This window comes from Amblyomma mixtum, chromosome 8, assembly GCF_055824585.1.
Source record: "Amblyomma mixtum isolate Tamu chromosome 8, ASM5582458v1, whole genome shotgun sequence".
NCBI lineage: Eukaryota > Metazoa > Arthropoda > Arachnida > Ixodida > Ixodidae > Amblyomma > Amblyomma mixtum.
Genome location: NC_143019.1, coordinates 127,771,319 through 127,781,915, shown reverse-complemented (window position 1 = coordinate 127,781,915; position 10,597 = coordinate 127,771,319). Strand labels below are relative to the sequence as shown.

The following is a 10,597-nucleotide window of genomic DNA, read 5'->3' as shown; positions in this document are numbered from 1 at the left end:
ATCTGCATAGATAGCTATGTGGCCAGGGAGGCGCAGGCCCTCCGGAAGGCAGCGGGGAAGCTCTGCCATCACCAGGTTGAAAAGCATGGGGCTCAGCACGCTGCCCTGGGGGACTCCTCTTGTGAGTGGCTGGGGGGCGCTGGTAGTTCTTCCTGCCCGGATGCAGCTGTTGCGGTCTCTCAGGAAGCCCTGCACGTACCCCCGGAGGTTGCCGGTGACACCGAGGCAGTCCACAGCCTCGAGGATCGCCTCGTGTGCCACGTTGTCGAATGCCCCCTGCACGTCCAGGAGTGCGAGGCAGATGGCCTGGTGGGAGTGACGTGCCAGGCTGGAGACGATGTCCGAGATGGCATTTGCAGTGCAGCGGTGCCTCCTGAAGCCAGACTGCTGCTCGGGAATGCCACAGATTGCAGGAGCTTCCCTGGGGCTGATGTCAAGGAGACGGGCTTGTAAGATTTGAGGTCTCCAGGTGGCTTACCAGCCTTGAGGACAGGAACCACCAGTGCCATGCGCCAGGCCTCGGGTAGGCAGCCTGTTGTCCAGACCTCGTTGAATGTCTGGAGTAGGCTGGACTGCATGGTGTCGTCCAAATTCCTCAGCATCTGATAGGTGTTGCCATCTGGGCTGGGAGCACTGTGGCGCTTGGAATGCTGCAGGGCAGTGGTGAATTCTGCCTCACTGTCAAAATTCTCGGAAGTACAGCATCGTTTACTTCCACCGCATCTGTCGCACCCTCAATTTCTGGGAGCTCCAGAATATTTTGCAGACGAAGCTTTCGCTCGGACTCATAGTCTTGCCTTATGGAAATGTGGCATTGCGCACCATATAGTTGGCGGTACTTCCCGAGCCTCTCTTCCAAACATTCCTAGAAGCACATAATCATAGTTCATTTCTTATAGGCAATACCTGGTTGCTTTTACTAAGGATGTCTGCCGTGAGACGGAAGGAACTGTGAGTCTCTCTTCTAAATATGCCTGTGTAAAATTTGAGACTTCTTCACTATGCTCAACAGAAACTGGACCTGCGGACTTGTCACTGCAGGGATGTAATCAGTGACTGCAGCTCATCACGGAGTCGAATGCCCTTGTTGCATGTCTACATTTGCTATGCTCCACCACTTTGTTATTATTTCTAAGAACTGTGCAGTACCAACCACATGTTCAAGCTGAAGTCTAGGCCCACATGGTCGAAGAGCTTGCTGCCGTAGACAGGCTTAGCGCAAGCTTGACATTCTGTCATTCAATATTCGATAGATTAACAGATTTTGATGTTAGCGTTGGTGTAGATTTGATCAGCTCTCTTCTAAATATGCCTGTGTAAAATTTGAGACTTCTTCACTATGCTCAACAGAAACTGGACCTGCGGACTTGTCACTGCAGGGATGTAATCAGTGACTGCAGCTCATCACGGAGTCGAATGCCCTTGTTGCATGTCTACATTTGCTATGCTCCACCACTTTGTTATTATTTCTAAGAACTGTGCAGTACCAACCACATGTTCAAGCTGAAGTCTAGGCCCACATGGTCGAAGAGCTTGCTGCCGTAGACAGGCTTAGCGCAAGCTTGACATTCTGTCATTCAATATTCGATAGATTAACAGATTTTGATGTTAGCGTTGGTGTAGATTTGATCAGCTGACCCTGTTCTTTCGTGTGAAGTTCTCGGAAGTGTATGAGATGAAGCTTTGTGGCTTTTACGCTGGGTCCTGTGGGGCTAGGAAAGAACAACATGCATGTTCCAGCATTTCGCTGATTGATCCAGTTATTCCTTACACACTTTATTAAGCGTACAGGATCAATCAGAAAAAAAAAAGAGGATATTACGAATCTGCAGGGCATGGATACACACTCTGAAGTTTGCAGGGTTCCCCAAAAAGTGACACTGTTTCCCGGTTGATTGATTTATTGTCAGTTATGTCTGCGATTATTTATACATAACCCAACATTCTCTAGCTGGGTAATGATGCTGCGCGTTGATGTGCGCTCGCGTGCGAAAATACTCGCTTCGCGCTCGTAGCGTCCTGCATAACCACAAAAAGTTGTACGCCAATGTAAGGATCACTTGCGCGGCGCAACCATGCAAAAAAGTATCACTAGCACTCCAAAAGAACGTTTTTTTTTTACTTGCTGTTGCGCGGCGTCCATGGCGTAGCACTCCTGTGGCGGATCCGGCTCGGTGACCTCGCTCACAATTCCCACCGTGCTTTGCGGCGGTCGCGTAGGGGGCGCGCGCAACTTTCCGAAATGGTCCATTCGTCAGTCAGTAACCTGTGGTATTCCTTCGTGAAGAGGATATCTTTGGATGTAACTCAAAATTCTGCCATTTCTGCAGCCTAATTCAGGACCTATACGTTTCTTCGTAGATTCCACCGTAATCGGTCATCAATTTTTGCACCTTTTTCGTCATCAGCAAAGATGTTGCATGTCGTTCGTGTGCCCGCAGGGACTGGATGGCCTCTTGGTCTTCCGCCCTAGCGAATCGCCTGAGCACGTCGATCGCGAGCGGTTGAGATGTTGTACTCGCCCTGCATATTGGCTTCGCCTTCGCTGTCGTCGTCTTGGAAGCTCCCCACCACGTCGTCCACAATAGTTTCCACCGTCACCTCCTCTGTTGCGAGGGCACAGGAGTCACCAGAAAGATAATCCTCCAGGTTGACCCCTTCCGGAATGGCACCGTCACTGCGAAGAGGCTGCCAACTCTCATCGAGCGCCTCTTCCAGCACAGGCAAATCTAAGTCCGCCTTAGGACAAATTGCTTTGGCTGCTTTGAGACCTGCTTTGTGAAAGCAGTTTTCAAAAATCTTTGGTGTGGTTTTCTAGGGCCTGGGAGCCAAGTTATAGAAACTGAAATACTTTGTTACATCGAAAATTTTGTTACACTGACGTTTGTTACGTTGAGGTTTAACTGTACCAACATAGCTTATTGTAGCTTATTGAACAAAATGGGTTGTAGTGGCTGGAGATTGGGTTTGTCAATTTGCACAACTTTGAAAACTGCATGTCTAGGGAAAAGTTTTGCAGTACAACAAATCTGTCTCCAGCCACTCACAGGGGCGCATAAACATAGAAAGACTGATGTACCATATTCCACTGACATGTGGTAAAGTAAACATTGGTCAACCCAGAAAATGCACAGGTGAAGGCTAACACAAATGTAATGTGGCACGACACTGAAATGGTCGTTTGCCTGCGCATTGCCATCACTGTCCCAGCAAATCATACAAGCTGTTGTTCAGAGAATGCATAGTCGAACCTAGAAGCAGTGATCATGCGCAATGAACAAGTGGGGTGCATGAGTGTGCAATGAGTTAATCTATTGACAGTTGAGATAATCTCTCTTCATCATATCAGGACATGCAAGCACTCAGTTTCTTCTTCTTTTGTGGCCCCGCATCTGTTTATATGCCGCCGTGCTGTAAATATAATTCATTTGAGAGTTAGCACTTTCTGCAGTCCCTGTCTCATGTCTGTATCAGTCTGCCTGCTTTGCCAATAATGTGTACACTTTTTTTCATAACTTCTTTTACCCTCACTTATCTTGCCATTCCACCCACACAAATGATTTCCCAGTCAAAGTTAATCTTGCATTTTCTTGAAAACTTTCATTCTGTAAAGCAGGAATTGACACATACCGATGTAGAAAGGCTCATGCAAGTTTGATGAATGAAGCCAGAACTCCGTGCAACTTCAAGCAGGACGCAATGCATGTAATGCACTGCTTGGCTACACACCAGGTCGAAATGCCGAAGGTTCACTAAAGGAGATGGACCCTTGAAGCCATTCACGGTCACATTCCACTCAAACGCACGGTCCATATCTTTACGCATGCCCGCTGATGTTCTTGCAACTCCTGTTGTCTCAAGATAGCGGCGAGCACCTGCAATCATCAATTAAGGTTGCACATGCTCACTACAAGGTTTAAATACAAGTTGGAAAACCACTATAATGTGGGAAATTCCTTGTGCTTATTTTTAATGGTTAAATGAGTTACCTCAAAACACAATGAAGCTGAGAAAACATGTTAAGAATAGTAGCAGGCGTCGCATGCAAGTCAAGCACAGGGAAAATAAGTACATTACTTTCTTTCTGTGACAAAGCTTTGCTTTTACGGTCTCAGCACCACTTTTGATTGACTCCTGTGTTTCATGAAGTACATTTAATTATAGGAACTCGATTGCCAGCCGCAAAGCAGCTCGCTGGCATGTCTCAAAGCTCGACGTTATCCATGGGTTGCACAATGCTCATCCTCTCAGGTCTCTCTTGTGGACGTCCCTTAAGCGAAACCCATACCACTTTATTTCATATGAACTAACCTGCCTAACAACACATAGTGTGGACCGACATTTTGAGTGTGGCTGCTCGTATGCAAGCAGAATCATTTGCAGAACAAAGTGAAAACAATCATACCTGCAACTTGCGTTCCTGATTTAAGGCACCACAGACAGCCAAACCTTTCATTGAACTGGATGTGGTTTCCCACAGCAGCCCGAGGTTGGACATCTACTGCGCAGCATCTAGCATGAACACTGGATTTGGCAGTTTGAGAGCAAAAGTTCCAGATAATTGTTTCAACTCCATTGAGTTCCTCAATAAACTTGTCCATGAAGACTGTCATGTCGGGGTGGGTATGGCCAAACCAGAGTCCACCTAACACAGAGTGTTGTTGCCGAAGCTTAGGTGGCAACTCATTGACTACAAACTTAATTGGAAACACAGATGTTCTTGAAGAGTTGTATACTGGGCTCCTGTCTGTGTTGATAGTGATCGTTAAGTCTTGACCAGTGAGGCCACCAGTGTGCCTAAGCCTCCTGTAGAGGCTCCCTCTAGTGATGTCACTGATCTGATCAGTGCCTTGGAGTATCTCGTGAATTTTTTTCAGCTCATTGTAAAACGCTTCTTTGCATGTGGAAATAAGCTGAAGAAGCTGCTCCTTCGCATTCATAATGCTGAAGAAGCATCCATTCTCCTTCAGCACTGAAACTAGTGAGCTTTCCGTGCAGAGTGTGCAGTGGTCCATGCCATGCACTGGGTCCAGCACGCTGCTGCAGACTGCACTGGAGTGGTGGTGCTTTACATGACAATTAATTCAACTGTGGGCTCCTTAGTTTCCTGAGCAAATACTTGCTCCTCAGCAGCATGTTGCCATTAAAGCCAAACAATGCGCCCCTGAGGCACAAAACGCCGCCAGCTGTGTCCCATGGTGTGACACAGGTCACACCAGTTAGGAAATATAGAAAAAGGGTTTACTTACTTCGCACATTAATGTGGTACAGAGAAAACGCACAATTATCGCACAAACTCATGGGAACGTCCGCCAAGAACGCACGTCAACGACCCGCCTTCCCCTGACACACACACGCACCACACTCTATCCCCTCTCACCTCCCAGCCGTGCCTCAACAACGCCATTCAGGCTCCCTAACGTAGGGGGCGCCAGCAAGCGGCTGGTAAGGAAAAGTCTACACGATGAATGCCACGATCATGACGATCGCTACTGCTTTTGTGGTATTGGAGCCAGGAAGGGTCATGGTGCCATACTCGTGCAAAGCTTCACTGAGTGCCTGGTGCACATTTAATGTTTGGCCAGTTTCGCAAGGTTTTGCCGGCACACGGCGGCATGTCACGAATAGCTTCCTCTGAAAGGTCACCAGTACTGCAGTCTGTACTGCTCGCCGCAAACGCAGGCGGCTCTTCGTTCCCTGCATTATCACTGGTACAAGGCAGCATGTTGTGAACATCTTCTGCTGAAGTGTTGACACCACTGTTGTTTTCTGCTTTCGCGGCATTCTTTGCAGAAGTTTGGTTTGCAGAAGTTTGGTTTGCGGCGACGGAAGACAGTACTGTCAACCCTTCAGCGGAAGGGTTTCACGACATGCCGCCGTGTTCCGGCGATAATGCTGGCGTGAATGTAGAAGTTCCTGCAGCTGTGTCCGGGGTGCCAGGCAACATAGGATGACTGTCATACCCTGCAGCTTCCGGATTTTCGCATAACTGATGCTGACGGTAGTGGTGAATTTATAGTGGCACATCAAATGGTTGGCTCTCGTGAAGGTACGTCTTTCATTTCTTCGGTGCGGAGGGGCCTTCCATAGCTCAAAAGGCATGTCCACTTATGTATGTGCTTGGATGTACCTTGGAGCGCACTTCGTACAGATATATAAATTGAATGACCTCATTAAAGCCATTAAAGCCGAACAATGCGTCACTGATGCGCAAAAGGCCGCCAACTGTGTCCCATGGGAGACCGCGGGTGACGAACGCCACGATCATGACGATCGCTACTGTGGCTTCATCCTGTCCGCCGCCACGACGCCTTTGTAGAACTGCTGCGTCCGCTGGACCTCTGGAAAGTCTTGTACTTTGTATCTGTCGTTGGGAAGTGTTTCCACGATGATATATGGGCCTCTGTACTTTTGGCACAACTTACGGGACTCCCCCGTTGCAGCTGGTTCCCGCTCGAGCAACACCATGTCGCCTGGTTGGTAGCTCGACGCGGTCTTTCTTCGTTTATTGAAGTTTCTTCTCTGCTTTTCTTGGTCCCGGCACTTGCTTGTTGAACAGGTGGCTTGACCACGCCGGAATTCCATGGGAACCGCGCTTAGCGCTGCACGTGCAATTTTTTACATATCACGCTAATTGTTTTCTCTCAGGTGTAACACTAAAGGCCTTGCACCCACATCTTACGGACTTCCCAACACCGTTCAAATCTAGCGTGCAGGCTGTCAGGTCACATGGCAGGACGATACTTCCGTGTAAAGCCAAAGCCATTAATTTGCTTATATACAGCACTCTTCGCAAGGCTCTTCAGCGTGGCTGAGCCGCTCAGCTCTTTCTTTGTGTAGTTGAGCGCTTAACAATGCCTCCTACTGCTCTGACCTACGCGTACGTAGAGCACAAGGTTGGCGGCTAGGCGATTGTCGCAGCCGGTCTGTTTAGGGACTACGCGCCCAGCGACATCAACAATATTCATAAAAACAATGGTTTGTTTCAAGGGGTTTTGTAAGGGACATCAAAAACCTCACTTCCACTTGTATGCTATACTACAAGCATCACTAAACACGAAGAAAAAAATTCTCAATGCTGCCTTCGTCTATGCACTTGTTTGTCCTTGAAAAAAATAACCACATTTTTGAATGAATGTACCTGCTAGTTCATACAAGACTTCTTGTTGTGTCATCTTCATGTGCCCCTGCACATAACCCTGAAGGGATAAAATTTTTTGAACACTTTATAGATTCTCAAAAGCATACATCTTTAACATTTGTTAGCCAGGTGACTCAGTTACTTTGTCGTTTGGGTGTTGATCCCAAAGTGAAACAAACGGTTTATCCTGGCTGCCATCGCCTTTTATTGATGGAGGTGAAATACGAAAATGTGCGTGTTCTGTGCAATGGCAGTGCACGTTGAAGAACCCCAGGTGGTCCAAATTAATCCGGAGCCCTTCACTATGTGCCTCTTACAGCGCATGTATGTTTGGCTTCAGGACCTTAAACCCAACAATTTGGAATTTCTACCAGGACGAGGAACAAATGGAACACATAATATTATATAGAGTGAAGAAAAGAAACATGCATCCTTTACACATGGTTTGTCAGCATTACAAATGGAATACATGTAATGGCACAAATTAATTGTACAGTGAATGAGCATACATCCTTCACACATCTATTATGAGCATAAACAAATGGATAAAAATGTGTATATACACAAAGCACCCTTCACGCGGGATTTGTCAGCATTTGAAAGCAGTCTGCAAACGCTTTTTATGTGCGTCAAGTAGATTCAAGGCAGTCAAGATAAGAGATAAAAAAGCACACATTTCAGAAGTGCGCACAGTGAAAGTACATTTGAACAGGCTAAGCAATAAGTATAATTAGGAAAAGGAACACAGATGCAAGATATGCTCAGCTTCGACAATACTGCAGCTGGCCTACCAAAAACTCTATGAACACAACAGTTAGGAAGGAATGACTACAGCGTCCTCGCAATCTTTGAATGTGGATGGGCATGGTTAAATGCCAATGTCATCATTCTGTGCCATGACATCAAGACCTGGTGCTGCCATCCCATCATCATCCTGATCATCATTGTAGCATATACACCAGTTGTGCAGAACACAAGTTCCTATGATGATGAGGGCGACCTGCTTGATGGTTATGGCATTTACATAGAACAGCCATCTGAAGCAGTTCTTCAGCAGCCCAAAGGCCTGTTTCAACTAGAACCCTCTGCAGGCTGTGCGTCTGGGTCTAGTTCTCTCGGTATCCAGCCAGCCCTTTTGCAAAGCTTATGGGGTTTAAATTGGGGGGATAAATACGTATTCCCCGCTTAAGCGCGGCTGAGCCAGTTCAAAACCGCGCGGACCCCACCCCGTGGTCGCGTACGCTACTGAGCGCACGCCGACCACGGCGGGCCGTGCTCTACGGGAACAAAGGAACGACACACTGGCTGACACAAACAAGGCATTTATTGCTATAGCAACAATAACGCCAGCTAGCAACAAAATACACTGAGGAATCTAGGATGTCCAACTCACCAGCACGGCTACGAGCGAACGTTCGCCCACGGTAGGGCAAAGGGAAGATCCGAGGCCCGACGGGACGGGGTGGCGGGAGCAAGTTCCAACCACAAGACGCCCGCGGCGAAGAGCGGACCGGCGCGCGGAAACGTCCGCGTGCTTCCCTGTCCCAGGGAGAAGAGACCTAGCCTTTCCCCCGCGCGCGAGCGGCAAAACACGCCATCCGTGGCGCTGCTGTCGCTGCGACGCGAGCGCCCTCCCCTGTTAGCTAGAGTAACCTAACTAAAGGGAGTGCTTTTCGGGGCAGCTAACAACAGTGGGGTGCAGTGCGGGAAAGTGAACGCAGGGGACGAAGGCGTCCCCACATCCCCCCAACCTTAAATAGACCCACGCGCCTGCAAGTTACATGCTATGGAGGAGTCTCCTGGTCTTCATGCACTTGAGGCAGGTCGTGCAGCGGAGGTCACGCCGACAGAGTGCACGCAGTCTTCCGCGGTATTCCGAAGGCGGCGTGAAGGTCTCCGCTGGGACGACTCGCATGGCCCGCGAACTATGTGCCCGCAGGCCCGCGAAGAGGAGGGCCGGTTGACCACTGCAGTCCAAGATTCCGCAGTAGTCGCCAGGGCAACAGCAGCCAGAGGTGGCTGCTGTCTGGTCTCGCCACAGCTGCCCCGGATGGATGCGGCGAACAGGGTACAGGCCGCTCCGTCGCAGCAGGCGGCAGCGAGACGATGTGCACAGGACAGCAAGCCGCAGTGGCTGCGCTGGATCTGAAAGATTGCCAAAACACACTCCGCATGAAAATGTGTCCAGCTGTAAAAATAACCCCCGAAGGGACACCCTTTTCAGCTTGAAAATGCATGCTATTTCCAGCTAGAAAATATGAGGATGTAATACGAAGTGCAACCAAGGATAAGAAATGAATGTACATATGTGTAGTGCATGGACACACGCTCATACATAACTTTGTGCAAATATGCGGAACTGAACACAAACACATAAAAGCAACTGTGAATGAAAATTATAAAAATAAGTGCTGACTATAGAAAAAAGAAAACATTAAAAGTATGCATTATAGTAAGGAGGTCTTGGAGATTGGCTTGTAGAATGAATTGGGGAATGGATTGGGGCATGTATTGGAGAACAGCCTGAGAGAAGCGCCTGCCACTCAAGAGCTGCAGTCCTCCTCCCTTCAGCAGCAAGCTTCCTCTCTTCAATAGCCATGCGCTCCCTGTGCTGCTGCTGCAGCCACCTCAAGATGGCTGACGGCATTCTCGAGCAGTGCACGAGAAGTATCTGTCCTGGGCCTCTTTCTTCCTAGCTGGGGGCTGCGAGTCTCCAGCAGTGCTGCCCCTGATCATGCTTGGCTGTGAGCTGCCGGGAATTGGGCTCGCTGTGGCATCTCCAGTTACTCTGCTGGGGCCAGGCTGGGTGGGGGCTGGCTGCAGGTTCAGCCTGGCTACTGGTGGCAAAATAATGTGACATCATTATGCATGTCTTGCACTAAACAACAGAGACTTTGTAGTGCATGTGTGTAATCTCTACACACTTCACATGTTTGCCACACTAATCAAGAAAAGGCACTCATTTCTACACAAAGTCTAATTTTTCAGTGCATTTTCCATATGCTCTTAAACCAAATGTCTGCTGTTTACTGCCAGCGAGATCATCCCGTGTGAGGTTCAGTTGCTTTCCTACACACCCCCTTGTTTTTCTGAGGGCACAGCAGCTCTTAAACGCCAAATCTGTAAGGAGAACCATTGCTCACTATTTGAGGCCATTTGGTGTGTCTTGGTGCCATAAGCTAGGCCTTCCAGTATATGGCTGAGAGGCAAGCCGCGTTCACTAGTTACTTTTGGCAAAGGCTGTGCATGCAGTTGCTATAAAGCATGCAAATTTTTTGTCGCAATTGCTGAATGCAGAAAAAGTTCACTCACTCTTGGGTGCTCCGTACCAATCCTGACCCCAGCAGGTAGGACAAGTTGATGCTATGAGTTTTCTAAAAAAATTTCAGCAAGCTCCCTGAGAACAAAACAAATTGTAGGATCCATTTGACACATATATCACATCACTTAATTTGC

General features: G+C 48.4%; 1 pseudogene; it reads right to left on the bottom strand.

The window, feature by feature from the left end:
• Window positions 1-9,470: 9,470 nt before the first annotated feature.
• On the bottom strand, window positions 9,471-10,576 carry LOC149334279 (uncharacterized; annotated as a pseudogene).
• Between the last annotated feature and the right edge of the window lie 21 nt (window positions 10,577-10,597).